The following is a 21262-nucleotide window of genomic DNA, read 5'->3' as shown; positions in this document are numbered from 1 at the left end:
GGTTTTTTTTGGGGGGAGAGCAGTGGTTTCCTCCGTGGTGACCTCGCATGATCACCACTCCTGTTCAGATTTCTTCTTATGGTGGACTCATGGACACAGACGTAAGACAAAGTCAACCACCTGTTCGCTAGATCCCATACCCACTCAGCTAGTCAAAGATTCCCCCGAAGGACTGGCAGGACCTATAATTAGTATGATGAATGCATCGCTTGCGTCAGGCGTTGTACCTGATCAATTTAAGGTAGCGGTTGTTAGACCGCTCCTTAAGAAGTCAAATTTGGATCCACAAGTTCTTAACAACTACAGGCCTGTCTCAAAGGTCCCATTTCAATCTAAAAGTTTTGAGAGAATAGTTGTTGCCCAACGTCAATCGTATCTGGATTCAAATAATATACTTGAGAAATTTCAGTCTGGTTTCTGAAACAGCATTAACAAGAGCCTTAAATGATATTCTCTTAGCTACTGATGCGCGGAATGCAACAGTGCTAGGTTGCAACAGTGCTAGGAATGCAAACGTTAGGTTGCGCTTCTTCATGCTGCATGGTCGGCAAGAGTGGAGCTTTTTAAACGTCTGTACTTAGTGCGCCTCAAAAGAAATCGTTTGTCCCCGTTCAAAAGAGATTGTGCGATGTCCTGCAGCGTTCGCAAAGCAAACCTTTGACAGTTTGAAAAGAGGAATTTATTCTGCTTCCTGTGCGTGCAGTAGTTACAAAGTTGAACGTCTTTGCACGATCTGCTGCAGTTTTCAGTGGGCGGGCTTTGTCAGATGGCTTGGAAAAACGCACTGTGTTTCGGCTCGGGAAACATCATGAGCAGTTTCCTGCATGTTTTCTGTGTATAGCTGTCTTTTAACGCATACAGAATTCATTCGAAATCATTGATTTCTCCAATTAACAAAGGTCACTTAAAGGATGAGTCAAAGTAACGTCTAATCGGATTAGTTTCCTTAGAGCTGGTTCAGAGTTTGCTCAAGAGTTTACCTTTCACAGATGCGCAAAGAAGAATGTTGGGGGTGCACGCTTCAAGGCGCCTTACAGCTGTAGGGAGTGATTCGAGACGATTCGTGGCGTGTGCTCGTTCCCATATACCGTACGCCCTGGGGTGCAGTGCTAGGATGATGTACAATACCGCTTGGGCACGTAACGGCTTTATATGCAAGTGCGGGACGTGAGGGTTTTCGTTTGTTCATTTTATTTTGCTCTGCTTTGCTTTGTTTTGCTTTCCATCGCGTCGGTAAGAGCGTAAATAAAAAGGCGATTCCTGCGTCTACCACTAATGTAAGAGCTATTTCAAGTGCGCCGTGGTGCGGCTTTTCAAATGCTTAACAGGATGATTTTGCATGCACGCGTGCTTTCATGCAGTCGTGTGTGCAACCATGTCTGCTTACGTGCAAACGGGCGTGGTTTCATGTATGCAAAAAACTTTCCTGGGCTCTTCTGAAGCACATAAAATTATTTGGAGATATACATTTGTCTTATTTTCCTCTTAGGCTCTAGAATTGATAACTTTTTTTTCATTTTTGGCATTTTTCATTTTCCAGAAAGTGGTTGCAAGCCCGATATCATGCGAAGAAACTTCAGGATTCGGGGATCAGTCAATGGATTTTCTTCAAAGTTGGATTTTTGCACTCTGTGGACCAAGAGATGTTGTTCTATAATGTTTTTTTTCAGATTTAAAAATATCATTTTTTCATGGAGCTTTGAAGGGGATGGATTCACCCTCCTTTACCCAGGACAGAGCTCCAGGAGCCTGGGTAGGATTCTAGCTTTCTCCCCTTGCAGGCACCTGGCACAGAAGACATCATTTTTTTCCTTAAAATCTTTTTTTTTTTTGTGTTCCTTGTTGTTCCAAACTTAATTTTAATCACTTTTAATTAGAGATTTTATTAAAAATAGTGCAATAAATGACTAATTTCACAAAAAATAATGTAATATAAAACGGATGTTTTCAACTTTATTGTAGTGTTTTAGAAACTACTATGTCTTCAAAAATGGTTATTTTTCACTCCTAGGAATGAAAGCTGTTGTTATATCATGTTTATTTTTTCAAATTTTAAATGATCATTTTTTCATGGAGCTTTGAAGGGGATGGATTCACCCTCCTTTAGCCAGGACAGAGCTCCAGGAGCCTGGGTAGGATTCTAGCTTTCTCCCCTTGCAGGACCTGGCACAGAAGACATCATTTTTTTTCCTTAAAATCTTTTTTTTTGTGTTCCTTGTTGCTCCAAACTTAATTCTATTCACTTTTAATTAGAGATTATATTAAAAATAGTGCAATAAATGACTAATTTCACTAAAAATACTAAAAGTAATATAAAACGGATGTTTTTAACTTTATTGTAGTGTTTTAGAAACTAATATGTCTTCAAAAATGGTTGTTTTTCACTCCTAGGAATGAAAGCTGTTGTTATATGATGTTTATTTTCAAATTTTGAAAAAGCAAAGGATTCTAGCTTTCTCCCCTTGCAGGCATTGGACACAGAGAACCTCATGGTTTTCCTAAAAATCATTTTTTATGTTCCCTGGTGTTCCAAACTTAGTTTTAATCAATTTTAATTTGTTATGTTACAAACAGGGTAATAAAGTCTTAATTGGACTATAACTAATGTCATATTGTCTGCTACAAAACTGATATTTTCAGCTCTATTGTAGAGATTCTAGAATCAACTAATAAAGAATTGAAATAAAAAAAGGGCATAAGAAGACATTACCAACAACGACCACATGATGGAGATATTGTCTAGACATTACCAACAATGACCACAAGATGGAGATATTGTCCAAAGAGGCAAGAGGGGCAAAGCTGCGATAAGGTAAAATCATTTTTTGAAAGAGATTGTTGTCAGAATGCACATCCGTATCCCAAACAGAATCTCTAGTAAAATATGATCATTTGTGAAACAGGCAAATGAGTGTCCGCTACAATATGATTGCTACATATCTGCATTTGTTGGTATTTAAGGAGTAAGAGTGCAGGTTTAAACCTGCGATCCAGTGTGTTGAAAAATTTCACAACACTACCTCTAGCACATATGGAAATAAATCCTCATAATGATTATTGCCCTGGGCATGTACCAAAAAATCAGTGAGCATATATACAGTGCCTTGCGAAAGTATTCGGCCCCCTTGAACTTTTCAACCTTTTGCCACATTTCAGGCTTCAAACATAAAGATATACATTTTTTATTTTATGTGAAGAATCACCAACAAGTGGGACACAATTGTGAAGTGGAACGAAATCTATTGGATTTTTGAAACTTTTTTAACTAATAAAAAAATGAAAAGTGGGGCGTGCAAAATTATTCGGCCCCCTTGCGTTAATACTTTGTAGAGCCACCTTTTGCTGCGATTACAGCTGCAAGTCGCTTGGGGTATGTCTCTATCAGTTTTGCACATCGAGAGACTGAAATTCTTGCCCATTCTTCCTTGCAAAACAGCTCGAGCTCAGTGAGGTTGGATGGAGAGCGTTTGTGAACAGCAGTTTTCAGCTCTTTCCACAGATTCTCGATTGGATTCAGGTCTGGACTTTGACTTGGCCATTCAAACACCTGGATACGTTTATTTGTGAACCATTCCTTTGTAGATTTTGCTGTATGTTTGGGATCATTGTCTTGTTGGAAGATAAATCTCTGTCCCAGTTTCAGGTCTTTTGCAGACTCCAACAGGTTTTCATCCAGAATGGTCCTGTATTTGGCTGCATCCATCTTCCCCTCAATTTTAACCATCTTCCCTGTCCCTGCTGAAGAAAAGCAGGCCCAAACCATGATGCTGCCACCACCATGTTTGACAGTGGGGATGGTGTGTTGAGGGTGATGAGCTGTGTTGCTTTTACGCCAAACATATCGTTTTGCATTGTGGGCAAAAAGTTCGATTTTGGTTTCATCTGACCAGAGCACCTTCTTCCACATGTTTGGGGTGTCTCCCAGGTGGCTTGTGGCAAACTTTAGACGAGACTTTTTATGGATATCTTTGAGAAATGGCTTTCTTCTTGCCACTCTTCCATAAAGGCCAGATTTGTGCAGTGTAAGACTGATTGTTGTCCTATGGACAGACTCTCCCACCTCAGCTGTAGTTCTCTGCAGTTCATCCAGAGTGATCATGGGCCTCTTGGCTGCATCTCTGATCAGTCTTCTCCTTGTCTGAGCTGAAAGTTTAGAGGGACGGCCAGGTCTTGGTAGATTTGCAGTGGTCTGATACTCCTTCCATTTCAAGATGATCGCTTGCACAGTGCTCCTTGGGATGTTTGAAGCTTGGGAAATCTTTTTGTATCCAAATCCGGCTTTAAACTTCTCCACAACAGTATTACGGACCTGCCTGGTGTGTTCCTTGGTCTTCATGATGCTCTCTGCGCTTTCAACAGAACCTTGAGACTATCACAGAGCAGGTGCATTTATACAGAGACTTGATTACACACAGGTGGATTCTATTTATCACCATCAGTCATTTAGGACAACATTGGATCATTCAGAGATCCTCGCTGAACTTCTGGAGTGAGTTTGCTGCACTGAAAGTAAAGGGGCCGAATAATTTTGCACGCCCCACTTTTCATTTTTTTATTAGTTAAAAAAGTTTCAAAAATCCAATAGATTTCGTTCCACTTCACAATTGTGTCCCACTTGTTGGTGATTCTTCACATAAAATAAAAAATGTATATCTTTATGTTTGAAGCCTGAAATGTGGCAAAAGGTTGAAAAGTTCAAGGGGGCCGAATACTTTCGCAAGGCACTGTATATATATCACTGGGTTGAAGCTAGAAACACAGAATAACTGCAAACACATCCTAAATACAGTGTTCCAGCACCTTTGACCTCATCCAGAACGTATCATTTCTTGAAAGGGATTGCTGTCCGAATGCACATCTGAATCCCAAACAGAATCTCTAGTAAAATACGATCATTTGTGAAACAGGCAAATGACTGTCTCAGGGGCCCATTTCTCATTGTCAGACACATGTATGCAATGCTTTCACTGTGCATTGAGCAATAGGGATCAAAAACACCGCAGGTAAGGTTAGAAGTCATGTTCTATGATCATTTCTTTCAGCATTAGGGACTAAATATACTAAACGTATGATGCTAAAATGTTATTTTTACATATATTAATGTAATAAATGATTGCTTATGCTTTATAAACAAATCTAATTATAATAAAAGCTTAAGTTTTGTATTTATCTTGTACCATAGAACATGATTTTCTTTGTATTTCAAGCCCACAAAGTGTCCAAATGATGCACCTTTGACCTCATCCAGAACGTATCATTTCTTGAAAGGGATTGCTGTCCGAATGCACATCTGAATCCCAAACAGAATCTCTAGTAAAATACGATCATTTGTGAAACAGGCAAATGACTGTCTCAGGGGCCCATTTCTCATTGTCAGACACATGTATGCAATGCTTTCACTGTGCATTGAGCAATAGGGATCAAAAACAGAATGGAAACAGACGAGGATGGGATTTGAACCCATGCGTGCAAAGCACAATGGATTAGCAACCCATCGCCTTAACCACTCGGCCACTTCGTCAACAAAACTGGGCTGTCCCAACTGGGTTGGCGCGCTCCAGATGATCTTTTTCTTTTTTTTCCCTCGTACTCGAGGGTCATTTTCCTGTTCCACATGCGATTTCAACATTTTCCTTGGGAGATGTCAAGCCAGCAAGCCACTGCTGTGGTTCAGTGGCCAGCGTGGAGTTCAGTGGCCCTGTTGTACACAGAAAGCACATTGAGCTCCTTGGACATGAAAAGTTCCAGATAAAAGCCATTTGATATCCTTTCTCTTGGTGTCGATGTTGCTATTGTATGTAAAGGTGGCAACTTGCTCAGCGAGCAGGCGGAGCACACACCGAATGCAGATGTGTCTGAGTGGTGTGTCCAAGTGGCTGCAAAAGGACAGCACTCCCGGGGCGCTGTGGCTTAGTTGGTTAAAGCGCCTGTCTAGTAAACAGGAGACCCTGGGTCTGAATCCCAGTGGATAACCGCCTACGGCTAGACTTAATTAAATGCAAGTATTTGTTTCCTGTCTTTAACACGACTTGTTTTTCTTAAAATGGATGCAACTTGCAAAACATGAAATACAAACCTTGCTAATCAGCGCTAGCAGCTGGCAAAAAAAAAAGAAGTCAGCAATGTTTTTTTTCTTTAACCTTAACCCTGCTAATGGAGAAGAGTTAAACGACCGAGTCTATGCAGCTTAAACGGTGCGCACGTCGGGTTCTTAGCTGAAAGGGTGGTAAATCACGCTCACCCCAGTCCTTAATCTTTTAAAGAGGATACAAAATTGAACCTAGTCGCCACATCACATACATCCTGTTCAATGATAAAAAGGTAACATCTATCCTCGCTCCAGAGTAAATCTCACGTTGAGGGGATATTTTTTTTCACTTTACCGTGAATCGGGCTCGGCTGCACAGAGGAGAGAGCAGAGCAATGAGGTCACGGGGACAGGGGAGTCACACGCTGGCTGTTTGAACACGCGGAAGATCACTGAGGGATCCACAGTATATGGACCCTCCGTGAGCAATCAGTCCGCACTCCGGACTCTGAATCCTGCCATCCGAGTTAAGATCTCGGCAGAACCTGAAGCGCAGTTCCTTCTTAAAACGTAATCTGGTGAGCATTTCTAGAATCGTACTTGTATAGATGCAGCCTTTAATGTGTTGCTAGGTTAAAATTGATGACTTCTTGTATTTCAGTAGGCAACTGCCCTCTTGATTTCAGATTGAATTTCTTTATTACAGGGGCGCTTTTATGATGACAGAGTCATGTTCAGGTACTTTGCTTGATGGAGGAAGCTCATTTCGGACTCTGTGATCTGCTCACCTGGAAAGGTCTGCTGTACTACTACAAGAGAGAAGTAGAGTCTGGAAGAAGGGACAATTTTATGATGCTTTGGAAGGTAGTTTTTTTTTCTTTGAAATCGAAATGAATCAGAATATCAAAGCAAAAGACAAACTCTTGGTTTGGTTTAAAGAGATATGGTTTTAAAACAGACAAAATGTAGAAAACAGGTGTTTCTCACTTTTGTAAAAGAATGGACCGGGGGTATTTTACTAGTTGCAGTGCTGAGCTCACCGGGTTGCAGTCCTGCAGTGTTGCACCAGGGTCAGTGGTGCAATGGATAACACATCTGACTACGGATCAGGAGATTGTAGGTTCGACTTCTGCCTGGCTCGGGTCGTTTTTAAACGCATCAGGCTACTCCCTAAGTAGCCTGTGCTACTTACTGTATTGTAATCGTACCCAGTAAGAGATTTCCTTCTTGTAAATGAACTGCACCTGACAGCTTTAGAAAAACACCTGGGCTCAGTACGGTGCTGAGAGCTCATCGTTGCTGTTGTTCTAATTAGCACGCACTGCATCGGCTATGAACCCGAACTTTTCAATTATTCCGATCAGTAAGTCAACACGTAGTCCACATGAAAGGTAGAAATATTCTCTTGTCTGTCTCTTGTTTGTATAGAACTGAATGTCCCTGACAATGTACTGTTAGTTTTAATTGAAGAACGGCATTTGTGTTCAAATATACCAGACAAGTTTACGTAACTGCTCATGCGACACTCAGTTGTAATTAGTCAAGAAATAAAGTCGAACAACAGCTGCGGGTTTGATTCTGAACGTATGAGATTGCAGCGCCTTTTACTTCCATTGACAAATGATAGAGATTCGAAGAGAGATCCTTCAGACCAGCAAGCAAACCCACGGCTATTTCGGTTTTCTATCTAGGCAACGTTGGTGTCTGCAATAGCATACATGAAAGCGTGATGCAATTTCTGTGGCTACATTTGTTGCACTTCATGCACAGTAAGAGTGTTTCTAACACCAAATAAAAAGTCAACAATTAGCGATCACGCCTTCTCCTCAGTTAACCCACTGAAACCCTTGCTGTTAACAGTTCTTTACTGCGTGCTTTACGAGCACCTACATATCGTGTCGGTTCTTTCAGCTTTATTCATTAGGTTTTCAAAGGCATAAGTAGAGCACCAGAGGTGCGAACGCAGAATGTGTGGTAATCTGAAGAACTGCTTTCCATGGCAGCGGGTCCAAGCGATTTAGCGTTTTTATAGTACCGGGAAAGGAGAAGCGGCACTTTGCCTTTGCCGCGCAGGCACAAGGCGACTTGCGGCAGACGCCGGAGTCGGCAAGTTCCGAACCTGCGCGGGGAGTCCCCAACGCATTTCGAGTCCATCGCCTTAACCACTCGGCCATGACAAAAGCGAGCTCACTGCCGCCGCATTCCTCCTATAATCTAACACGGAGTGCGAGGTTGCTGCGGAAACCTTTTTAAAGTCGCTCTCCGTTAAAAAAAAAATACCTTACACAAGATTCGTGCCGGCAGACAGACACGCCTCAGAGGGTTTAAGGCTGGCTTCACGTTCAAATGATAAAGTCCACCAGTCCGGATGTCAAAATGCAACTTTGGCAGACAGAAAAAACATCAACAAACCACAAATGTGGAAAAGGATTTTACAAGCTGCACCACACTGCACTTTCAAAAGCATTTACATTCGTGTTAGACGCAGGAATTGCCTTTGATTTGCGCGCTTACGAACGCCATGGAAAACGAAACAAAACTAAAGCCCTCAGCTCCTGCACTTGATTATAATGCCGTTACGTGTCGAAGCAGGAATTTACGTCATCCTACCACTGCAACACGGGGAATAGAGGGAAATGAGCACAAGCTACGAATTGTCTCTAAACAGTCCCTACAGTTGTAAGACGCCTGGAAGCGTGCACCCCCATCATTAATCTTTGCGCATCTGTGCAAGGTAAACTCTGGAGCAGTCTCTAAAACGGCTCAAAGGAAACACGTGATTGATTCCATGTGCATCTGGGGTTCATTTCTTATTTACATTTAATTCAAGGGAAAGGCTTGGGTCAGTTTCAGACGGCCTCCAACAGCGAGATTCAAGCGCCCCACCTTCAGCCCAATCTGCGCCGCCAGAACGCCAACGGCTCCTCTGGTCTCCGGGGTGCGGTTGTGACTCTGTAACCTAAAGTGTTGGTGGCAGACAAATGGAGACTAACAGGTGATGTCCTAGGACATGACTACGTTGTGACACTCGGTGGGGATGGTGACCATTGCTTGGAAAAGAGTGCGAGGCCCCTTTAGAAAAACATTTTGTTAACAGGCATTCTGCCTCAGCCTAAACACCTATAGCTTGCAAAGCGCATGCTATTAGACAGGCACCTCTGCAAGACCTTAAGAGTCTCTTAAACTAGTGATAGTAAGGTGTTCCCAATGGGCGATGTTTGGCTTTCAAATCATCTGTCTGTGGAAGCGCCGAGATGCAGCTGTTTAAGGCTTAGAAGCAGCTGACTGTTTCACTACCTAGCTGATTACTGTCAGTCAGGGAGCTCAGAGGTGAAAAGCCTGTCTGAGAGACAATTCGCCGTCGATCAGTTCAATATGTTCCGTACCAGCTCGGCGCACCTGAGATCATCTTGGTAGCCGTGTAGCTCAGATGAGTGAGAGCGTGTCTGTGTGTACCACCGTGATTGGATGCCGGTCCTTCCCAGGTCACAGTAAACCTTCTGCTGCCTAACTTTCCTAATTTTGGGGATCCCTTTGAAAAAGCAAAGGAAAAAAAACTGGCTCTTCATCAGCATGATCGACCCACCCCAGTGTGGCGCAGTGGCCTAATGGATAAGGCACTGGCCTCCTAAGCCAGGGATTGTGGGTTTGAGTCCCATCTGGGGTGCTCCTGTCCCATTTTGAGCGTACAAATGTCCTTTTGATTTGCAAAGCTGCAACCCCACCTTACTCAGTGAGCGTCTCTGCTTTTCTCTCACATACAGTTGGGAGAAAAACTTTTGTAAACAGCCCTTCGGAATGATGTGGATTTCTGCATGAATGGCTCCTAACATGTGATCTTATCTTTATCTAAGTCATAATAATTAATAAAGAGAGTCTGATTTAACAAACAACACACGCCCAACATTTGACATTGCTGTTTCTTTATTGACCAAATGGTTTAAACAATCAAGGTCATTGATGGAAAAAGTACGTGAACCCTTATATTAAGGAGCTAGTGGAACCTCCTTTATGACAAAAACCTCAACCCCCACTTTCTGTAGCGGCTGGTCAGACCTGAGCAGCGGTTAGGAGGTATTTTGGCCTATTCCTCTATGAAAAACTGTTTCAGTTCATGTATATTTTTGGGATGTCTTGCACTGAACGGCCTGCTTCAGATCACGCCACAGCACTTCAATGGGATTGGGGTCAGGACTCTTACTTGGCCATCCCAAAATACGGAATTTCTTTTGTTTCAGCCACTCTGTTGTTGATGTACTCCTTTGTTTTTGTCATGCTGCATGACCCAGCGTCTTTCGAGTTTTAGATCACAGGCAGACACCCTGACATTCTGCTGTAGATTTTCCTGATACATCTTGGAATTCATCGGTCCCTCGATGATTGCAAGCAGTACAGCCTCCGCCATGCTTCCCAGGTGGGATGAGGTTTTGGAGTTGGTATGCAGTGTTTTGTTATCTCCAAACATAACGCTGTGCACATTTACCAACAAGTTCAACTTTTGTCACGTCTGTCCACAGAACATTGTTCCAGGAGTTGTGGAACATCCATGTGGTCTTTAGCAAACTTGAGAGGGGCAGTGGTGGTTTTTTTGGGGGGAGAGCAGTGGTTTCCTCCATGGTGACCTCACATGATCACCACTCCTGTTCAGATTTTTTCTTATGGTGGACTCATGAACACAGACGTAAGACAAAGTCAACCACCTGTTCGCTAGATCCCATCCCCCTCAGCTAGTCAAAGATTCCCTCGAAGGACTGGCAGGACCTATAATTAGTATGATGAATGCATCGCTTGCGTCAGGCGTTGTACCTGATCAATTTAAGGTAGCGGTTGTTAGACCGCTCCTTAAGAAGTCAAATTTGGATCCACAAGTTCTTAACAACTACAGGCCTGTCTCAAAGGTCCCATTTCAATCTAAAAGTCTTGGGAGAATAGTTGTTGCCCAACGTCAATCGTATCTGGATTCAAATAATATACTTGAGAAATTTCAGTCTGGTTTCTGAAACTGCATTAACAAGAGTCGTAAATGATATTCTCTTAGCTACTGATGCGGGGAATGCAACAGTGCTTGTGCTTCTAGATCTTAGAGCTGCCTTTGACACGGTTGACCTCTCTGTTTTGTTACACAGGCTTGAGTTTGAGGTTGGCTTATCTGGAACCGTCCTTCAGTGGTTTACTTCACATTTTACTCATCGTTTTCATTATGTTCAAATATCTAATAATTGTACTGCTTCATCAATGTCACCAGTTCAATTTGGGGTACCAGAAGATCAGTGCTGGGACCAATATTGCTCTCTCTCTTTACATGCTGCTGCTAGGTAGGATAATCTGAAAAAATAATATGAACTTTCATTCATATGCTGATGACACTCAAATAAACATTTTGTTTACACCAAACGACAACTCTTCTATTATCAGTTTAGTTAAATGCATTAAGGAAGGAAATACTTGGATGTGTGAAAACTTTTTGTTACTCAACTCTGAGAAAAATGAGGATCTGTTGATCGGAGGCAACAATACTGATAGGACTACTATAACTTCAGCACTTAACTCAGAGGATTTAAACATTTGCCTCAAAGAGACAGCACGTTACCTAGGCGGCATATTAGACACAAGGCTCTTAACAACTTGCATTGTTAAGTGCCTTGGGACAACCTTGTTGTGAAAGGCGCTATATAGAAATACATTGATTTGAATTGAATTGACAATGTAAAATGTTGTGTGTGTTGTTTGTTAAACAAGACTGTCTTTATTTATCAAAAAATAAAAGGAATTTGCTAGGAATGCAAACGTTAGGTTGCGCTTCTTCATGCTGCATCGTCGGCATGAGTGGAGCTTTTTAAACGTCTGTACTTACTGTGCCCCATAAGAAATCGTTTGTCCCCGTTCAAAAGAGATTGTGCGATGTCCTGCAGTGTTCGCAAAGCAAACCTTTGACAGTTTGAAAAGAGGAATTTATTCTGCTTCCTGTGCGTGCAGTAGTTACAAAGTTGAACGTCTTTACACGATTTGCTGCAGTTTTCAGTGGGCGGGCTTTGTCAGATGGCTTGGAAAAACGCACTGTGTTTCGGCTCGGGAAACATCATGAGAAGTGTCCTGCATGTTTTCTGTGTATAGCTGTCTTTTAACGCATACAGAATTCATTCGAAATCATTGATTTCTCCAATTAACAAGGGTCCCTTAAAAGATGAGTCAAAGTAACGTCTAATCAGATTAGTTTCCTTAGAGCTGGTTCAGAGTTTGCTCAAGAGTTTACCTTTCACAGATGCGCAAAGAAGAATGTTGGGGGTGCATGCTTCAAGGTGCCTTACAGCTGTAGGGAGTGATTCGAGATGATTCGTGGCGTGTGCTCGTTCCCATATACCGTACGCCCCGGGGTGCAGTGCTAGGATGACGTAAAATACCGCTTGGGCACGTAACGGCGTTATATGCAAGTGCGGGACGTGAGGGTTTTCGTTTGTTCATTTTGTTTTGCTCTGCTTTGCTTTGTTTCGTGGTCAAGAGGCGTAAGGTAAGTCGTAATCCAGGGAGAACACTGGTGGCAAACAGTCCGAGGTGAGAGGCGAGGTCCAAAGTCGAAAAGGCAGAAGGGGAGTCCAATATCCAGAATAAACGAGGTAATGGAAAAAACGCCAGGTAGAGCTCTCAAGGAGTAGACTCAATACCAGCGGGAAGCAGGTAAAGATGGTAAAAATAGCACTGCGTACCGCACGGTGGAGTGTGTGCAGGTGGGTTAACTCGTGCGGCGGCGTTTGTTAATAATCACCCGCTGCTGGTGCTGTTTAGATTGCTTAAGAGTTGGTCTTAACTGCCTGGCGGTCATGACAAGCTCCTCTTTAAGCTGTGGTTTAGTTTTGCATTCATGTGTTTCTAGAGCAGTTATTTATGGGGGTGGGTGGGTCTTTCACAGAGGCTCAGGACAAATCCCCTGCATGAAAGTCTACTGTGTGCGTTCAAACAGTCACAGGTCAAGAGCCAGGCAGGAGGACAATGGACAGAAGAAGCAACGAACTAAAAATAAAAGAACGAATATGAAAAAGCCACCATCTTTTTCTTTTTGACATTTTCCGACTTTCATGCAAGCCAGGACAAAGTTGCTCGTAGCTACTTGTGGATTCAAATACTCTATCGAGTGCTTTGATGAGTTTTTGCAATTTGATTGTCGTCCTGTCAGCCTGTTTCTGTTTTTTTTTTTCAATCTAGTGATGGAAAGTAAGAGGGAAATGATGGAGCAATCAATAACCGCTCCGGAAAAATGGCAGAAAGAAATGGCCCGTCACTAAGGACATTTGTGAAGCAGAGGAGTGACATCACCACAAAGGCGACTTATTCTGCTGATCGTTTTGGTGAATAATGATTGAGGCGTGTTAAGAGAAAGGTAGCTGCGTCAGCATGCTTAGGCTGCAAAGGATAAAGCAAAGGTTTACTCCATGCTGAAAAGAGAAGAAAAGAAGCACAACGTTTCGGCTGTGGAGCCTTCTGCGCCATCTTCTTTAGCAATGGTGATGATGTTTACATTGGAAAAACTGAGACACGCATACTGGAGGGGCTTGAACCACCAACTTTTCAGCACCACAGAGTCTGACAGTCTTTTGTGCGCCCTACATTTGCAGGTTTATGGTCAAAGAAAACAATCACTTGCGCTTCTTGCAGCCGGCAATCTTTTTCCACTGACAACCAAGAAATGGATTTCATCTTTCACAAGCTGTATGGATTTCTTCAAAAACAAGTTATTCCAGAAAGGAAATGAATTCTTGCATTAAACTGAACCAAGCTGTACATGTTTGTCTGAAATGAGACATGCGGCACAACAAGACACGGAGAGAGGCACCGCTGGTATTCAGACCCAGGATCGCCTGCTTACTAGGCAGGCACTTTAAGCCACTAGGGAACAGCGCCAGCAGAGCACCGTGCTTTTACAGACACTTGGACACATCTGCGTTCGGTGTGCACTTAACCTGCTCTCTGAGCCCGTTGCCTCCGTCCCATTTAATAGCAGAACTGACGCCAAGAGAAATGATGAGAAATGGCATTTATCTGGCACTTCTCATGTCCAAGGAGCTCAATGCCCTTGACACCTCCCCAAGGCGACAGAACTGTGCATTCTTTGGCGACAACATTTTTTCTTTTGTTTTATTTCTATACTTATTGATAGAATAAAAACGATATGTCATGTACTGTAAGGGAAATGTCTGTTTTCATGGGGAAAGCTAGCACCAGCAAATGTTGTGTTTAGAAGAAGTGATTTAACATGACACGTGACCTAATTTACCGGAGCAAAAGCTCACCCAGCAAGCCCTGCTTTACTTCTACAGGAGAGAAGTACTGTAGAGTCTGCAAGATGTTCAGCTGGGTAGCTACGTCAGCATGCCTCGGCTGCAAAGGAACAAGTAATAGGTTTATTGCATGCTGAAAAGAGAAGAACGGAAACACAGCGTTTCGGCCGTGAGGTCTTCTCACACCTGAAGAAGCCTCACACCTGTAAAAGGCTCCATGGTTTTCTTTCTTCTCTTTTCAACATGGAATACACCTATTGTCTGCAAGATGTGACAATTTCACGGTGTTTTGGAAGAAAACCTTTTTTCTTTGAATTCAAAATCAATCAGAATTTCAGCACGACACACCAACACTTTTTCTGTTTTAAGGAGATGATATTTTAAACCTGATAAAAATAGTAGGAAACACAAGTTTCTTGCTGTGAAAATTTAGATGGGGAAGTGTACTACTGGTAGCAGTGTAGAGCTCTCTGTGGTGGAATGCAAACACATGTTCTATGGGCCAGTGGCGTAATGGATTACGCGTCTGACTTTGGATCAGAAGATTGTAGGTTCGAGTCCTGCCTGGTTTGTGAGGCTTTTAAACCTCTCAGGTTCCTCGGTAACAGGTTGCCGTCATGTATATGAACTATAGAAAAGCATCTGCCACAACCCGTAAATTAGCACGCAAGTGCGGGCTAGTTAACACAGAACTGTATGGAGATCATCTCCAGCTCCGAGCTCAATTGCAATGAAAAAACATGCAGAACAGAACTGGAGAGCAGCTGAATTTGTGCTCAGTAGGGTGGGGAGGACTCAGCATTGCTATTGTTCTAATTGGCATGAACTGCAGGGGATCTGAATCAGAACACGTCACTTAGTTCGATCATTGCGTCAATATGTAGGCCACGTTAATATAGAATTATTACTTTGTCTGTCTCGTCTTTGTATATAGGTGAATGTCCCTGACAATTTCATGTTAGTTTTTAAGAACGACATTGGTGCTAATATATACATATATAGCATATAAGGAACACGTAAAAGTTTAGTCCATGCTGAAAAGATAAGAAAACCGCCACAACGTTTCATCTCGGAATAAATCTTTACTTGTTGTTTTGCAGCCTACCCATTCTGACCTAACTCCTCCCTTGAAATTCCCTAACAGATAAGGGTACGTAACGGCTCATGCGATGCTCAGTTGCAATTTGTCCCAAAACAAACAAGAACAGCAGCTGAGGGTTTGAGTTTGAACATGCACTGTATTAAAGCAGCTTTTATTTCCATTGATAAATGCTAGATATTCCTACAGAGATTCTCCAGGTAGTAAGCGATTCCTGTTTCTGTTTCTATTTCTGTTTCATATATATATACAGTATATATACAGTATTGTACTATTATTATATAATTGTTACACTGTGGCTGTGTTGTGTGTGTTAAGCTGCTGTTGCACTGCAATTTCCCTCACGGGATCAATAAAGTATCTATCTATAAGAAGACATTACCAACAACGACCACAAGATGGAGATATTGTCTAGACATTACCAACAACGACCACAAGATGGAGATATTGTCCAAAGAGGCAAGAAGGGCAAAGCCGCGATAAGGTAAAATCATTTTTTGTAAGAGATTGCTGTCAGAATGCACATCCGTATCCCAAACAGAATCTCTAGTAAAATATGATCATTTGTGAAACAGGCAATTGAGTGTCTGCTACAATATGATTGCTACAGATGCAGCCATTCAAAATGCGCGGGCGTACGCTGTACGCAGTCTACCACAAGTTACCGGTAAATACCGCGAGTTACCGGTAAATACCGCTAGCAAAATAATAGTATCCGGAATTTCCGCAAGGTGGCGCTAATAAAGCTCAACTTCTCATGTTTGAGCTGTAGCCATCAAAGTCTTTAATTAAGATATTACTAATAGTATTAATAATAAATGAACTTGGACAAGCTGTAAACTCAAAGTATTGCCCTGGTCCACATTATTTTTTTCATTGACCGTCTTTGTAAAAGTAACACCACAGCATTTCGCAATCACGCATTTTTTTCCAATCATGCAAAGTACAGTAATTTTTGAGAATCGATTCACCATGCCTTTCACATGCTCATAAAAGAGGTTGATTTAGGAACATAAACATATTACCGTATGCAAACTGTACTGTATACAGTTTGTATATGTATATGTATATGTATATGTAATGTCTTAACTGTGCCCGTTTAAGTATTGAATATTTATTTGGAATTTTACCACTGAAGGGAAATCTTAGTGCCTGAGCATAAAAAGAATAGGAGCATACTGCAACACGTGTGAAGGCCATAAACGATATTAATTTTGGAACATAAACATACAGTATATGGCTGGTCTCGGTACTTTGAAGAAAACATACACGAAACATGGTTTCATTATGACCAGAATCGGTCTTGAGATATTTTTAACTTGATTTACAGTATTTGAGAGGTATGTCTTGACACCGATACTACGTAAATACTCCTCACGTATATGTTTCTAGGTTTATATTATGCATTTCATACGGTCAAATTGCTTTTGAGCAACTGATAAGAAGCGCGAAACGGTATGCCCAGGGCGTTTTAGTTTTCGTTTTGTTTTAATGCAGTGCAGTGGATTGATTAGAGATATCAAGTACATACAAGTCATTTTTTAAATGTTGTAGTTCGTCTTGTAAAAATGTTACGAGTACATCATCTGTCAACAATTACACAGGTTCTGTTTCCATATTGCGGTTTTTGGTTACGTAATATTATTTTCTAATTTCACGTTGTGAATATATGATTTGGGCAAACAGAGCCGCAAAGAAGTACATTATGGGTTGTTGTTGTTTTTTTGCAGTTTTATCTAAAATAAGCGATGCTTAAACCTTTGTCTGATTCTTGTGAAACTATCCACACGACAGTTACCTAGGAGTTGACTTCAGTGATGTCACTGATGGGATGTTTCTAAAAATCCATCCTCTGTAAAACATCTTCTCTAGTTGTTCTGCATATGTATTCGCTAATGAAGCTGTGTGTTCTGAGCCTGGTTCTCTACATTTCTGTATGAACCAGCTTAGAGGGCTAAAGACAGCTTGTGTTTAAATTGAGTGTAAGGTAATTTATGCTTCTAAAGTCATGGTCAGCATTTATTATTGTACTGTGCTGTAAACTTCTTCTGTGCCTAATTACATTATTTTATAGTCGATAATGTTTCTGTAGTGCTTTTTCAGCCCTCAGCATGTGTCTGCGCTGGTGGTGCTGTGGGTTAGGTTCCTGACTCCTATGTCACATGGTCTGTGGTTGAATCTCATGGAACTATGACTTTAATTTTTAACAAACATTTCTTTGAAAAAATGAAACATTTCCCTTGGTCAGAGATTAAATAAAACCTCACTCGCATCAAAACAAATTTATATTTCTAAATATCACAACATGATCGAATTTACGTCTTTTTAATAACAATGAATAGTCACCTATGCGTTACAAAATAAACATTTATATTGATTTGAATCGCGTTTTGATTTAAATCGTAAACGCGTGTTTAAATATATGTGTTTAAAGGCGATATACTGTATAAAAGTGCTGATTCTAATGGAATGTGTTCGGCCGGGGATTCAAAAAAATTATTTTTTTTAATTGCGAATCTAAGGAAAATTGCAGTATAACTTTGTTCATGCACAAACAGTGGCATGTTACATTATAATTTGGGTGTCTCCTCTTGCCAGAAAGCTCTAAATTGCATTTTGAGTGCGGTTTTTGACTTTTTCTAAATTGCAACCCATAAATAAAGCTGATACAGTTTAGACTTACTGTATTCTAAACTGTATTACAACATCACATTGGACAATGCAACGTAAATTGCAAAAATGCACTTGGAATCTGTCCAAGCCCTACTACGAAAATTATTTAAACTGCGACACTTATCATTCATCTTTAAATAAACTTTATTTTATATAGCGTTTTAAGCGAATAGATAATTAGATTGCTCATAAACCTAATCGCTTTTTCTACATAAACACAGCGTGATTGCTCTCTGAAAATGCTTTTTTCTTTATATTTAGGCTCAGATTTCAACTATAGATCGTATTATTATGAACTTTCTTGGAAAAATGTCTTTTATGTAAACCATGTTTGCTATTAATTCATTTAGGGCTAAAATACGTTCATTGTCTTCCAATCGAGTCGAGTTGACATTGGAAGCTTGCCACGCCCGGACTGTTACACCAACGCATTAGCATGTTGAAGCGATTTCATTGAGGAGGCCATCTACTAGTTAACACTGTACTTCCTACTTTGAAAATACCTGTGAAATTGGTTTAATTCGTCACAGCCAGCACTCCGGCAGAGAGGGGGGTTGTACTCGTTAATGTCTGATGACATACAAGTGGAAAGATTACAGATTTTAATCGTTTTTTTTCTGAACCAGGGAAAATCTGATCATGTTTCTCTATAACAATAATAAAAAACTTTATTTTCAATTATTTTACATATCCCGCTTGCACATCGCATGACTTTAATAAATCTATTCTTTATTAATACTAAATAAATAATACTAAAAATACTTCAGCAAAGAGGTCACTTGATTTTTGGAATAATTCCAAATAGCACAATGATCCACTGGCATTCCTGAAGTCTGTTTAGTGCATAATCTTCCAAATACAATCACTAAGCAATTATAAGAATTATACCATCCTATTTCTTTGTGATGTCCTGTAAAAACTAAACCTATTTTTATAAGGCTTTTACTCAAAAGATTTCCAAACACACAAAGCATTTGTGAAGTACTATAGTATTTCTAAAGGTTACTGGTACAACATCAATCATTAAAGCTTAACAATAAAGTTTAGATTGCTGACTATGGACTAACTACATTAACTAACTGCAATGCAACAGTATACATTTTACAAGAATATCTGGTTGAATTCTTGCATTTGTAGCCAATTTAATGCGAGAGAAATAAGCCAATTTAATTATTTCACAAAAAATAATGTGATATAAAATGGATGTTTTTAACTTTATTGTAGTGTTTTAGAAACTAATATGTCTTCAAAAATGGTTGTTTTTCACTCCTAGGAATGAAAGCTGTTGTTATATAATGTTTATTTTCAAATTTTGAAAAATCAAAGGATTCTAGCTTTCTCCCCTTGCAGGCATCGGACACAGAGAACCTCATGGTTTTCCTAAAAATCATTTTTTATGTTCCCTGGTGTTCCAAACTTAGTTTTAATCAATTTTAATTTGTTATTATGTTAAAAACAGGGTAATAAATTTCTAATTGGACTATAAATAATGTCATATTGTCTGCTATAAAACTGATGTTTTCAACTCTATTGTAGAGATTCTAGAATCAACTAATAGAGAATTGAAATAAAAAAGGGCATAAGAAAACATTGCCAACAACGACCACAAGATGGAGATATTGTCTAGACATTACCAACAACGACCACAAGATGGAGATATTGTCCAAAGAGGCAAGAAGGGCAAAGCTGCGATAAGGTAAAATCATTTTTTGAAAGAGATTGCTGTCAGAATGCACAACTGAATCCCAAACAGAATCTCTAGTCAAATATGATCATTTGTGAAACAGGCAAATGAGTCTCTCAGGTGCCCATTGCTCATTTTCAGACACATTTATGCAATACTTTCACCATGCGTTGAGCAATAGGGATTAAAGATACCAGAGGTAAGGTTTAAAAGTGATTCTGAGGTGCAACACATCAGCGATACAGCTAGGCATCTGAAATGCGGGGTTTGAGAGCCCTTCAGGGAACACCGTACCCTAAAGGTACCAGAAGTCCACTAGTATAAGCATTAAGTCACTGTCACCCCTGTTACAATGTGATTGCTACATATCTTCATTTCTTTGGTTTTTAAGGAGTAAGAGTGCAGGGGGTCTAAATCTGCGATCCAGTGTGTTGAAGTATTTCACAACACTACCTGTAGCCCGTATGGAAATAAATACTAATTCTGATTATTGCCCTGGGCATGTACCAATAAATCACTGAGCATATATCACTGTGTTGAAGCTAGAGACCTGTATGTAATATTATGGTGCTAAAATGTCATTTTCACATATATTAATGTAATAAATGATTGCTTATGCTTAATAAACAAATCTAATTAAAATAAAAACTTAAGTTTTGTATTTGTTTTGTACCATAGAACATGATTTTCTTTGTATTTCAAGCCCACAAAGTGTCCAAATGATGCACGACATGATATAAGGAAGATTATCACATGAAAAATCGGTATTATCTTTCTCATGAAAATGCATTCCTTTCATTACCTTTTAATTTTTAAAATGAACTCAAGTTGTGTATAATGTAATAATTTAAGTAGAATAGATTCTAATAATATAATGATCCAGTGTGTTGCACTACTTCACTGCTTCACTGTTCTATGCCGTATGGAAATAAATCCTCAGACTGCTTACTGCCCTGGGCTTGTACCAATAAATTACAGGAGCACATCTATATATCACTGCGTTGAAGCAGGAGACAGACAATCACTGCAAACACATCCTAAATACAGTGTTCCAGCACCTTTGACCTCATCCAGAACGTATCATTTCTTGAAAGGGATTGCTGTCTGAATGCACATCTGAATCCCAAACAGAATCTCTAGTAAAATACGATCATTTGTGAAACAGGCAAATGACTGTCTCAGGGGCCCATTACTCATTCTCAAGACACATGTATGCAGTACGTACACCATGCATTGAGCAAAAGGGATCAAAGACACCACAGGTAAGGTTAGAAGTCATTCTGACTATATTCTAAAATATTGGACTCATATTCTTATGATGGCAGACATGATGCTGCGTTTAAAACCGGGGTTAATGGGCATTATATGACTGTCAATTCTGTTTTGTTTTGGAGACACTTGGCTGCCTATATGGTACAGTGCAGCGTGAAGGAAACATTTTCCAAAACTGTGTCAGCTCAAAAGTCGTAAGAGAACCTCTCCAGCTGCTTTAACTCTCTTCATTT

At 40.5% G+C, this 21262-nt stretch overlaps 1 non-coding gene across 1 annotated transcript; it reads left to right on the top strand.

Moving 5' to 3' along the window:
- The first annotated feature begins 14800 nt into the window (after nt 1-14800).
- Nucleotides 14801-14873, top strand: trnaq-uug (transfer RNA glutamine (anticodon UUG)). Its single transcript has one exon. It is a non-coding gene; the product is annotated as a tRNA-Gln (tRNA).
- The last annotated feature ends 6389 nt before the right edge of the window (nt 14874-21262 follow it).

The sequence above is a fragment of the Lepisosteus oculatus genome, unplaced genomic scaffold (genome assembly GCF_040954835.1).
Source record: "Lepisosteus oculatus isolate fLepOcu1 unplaced genomic scaffold, fLepOcu1.hap2 HAP2_SCAFFOLD_45, whole genome shotgun sequence".
In the NCBI taxonomy this organism is placed as follows: domain Eukaryota; kingdom Metazoa; phylum Chordata; class Actinopteri; order Semionotiformes; family Lepisosteidae; genus Lepisosteus; species Lepisosteus oculatus.
This window is presented reverse-complemented; position numbering and strand designations above follow the sequence as displayed.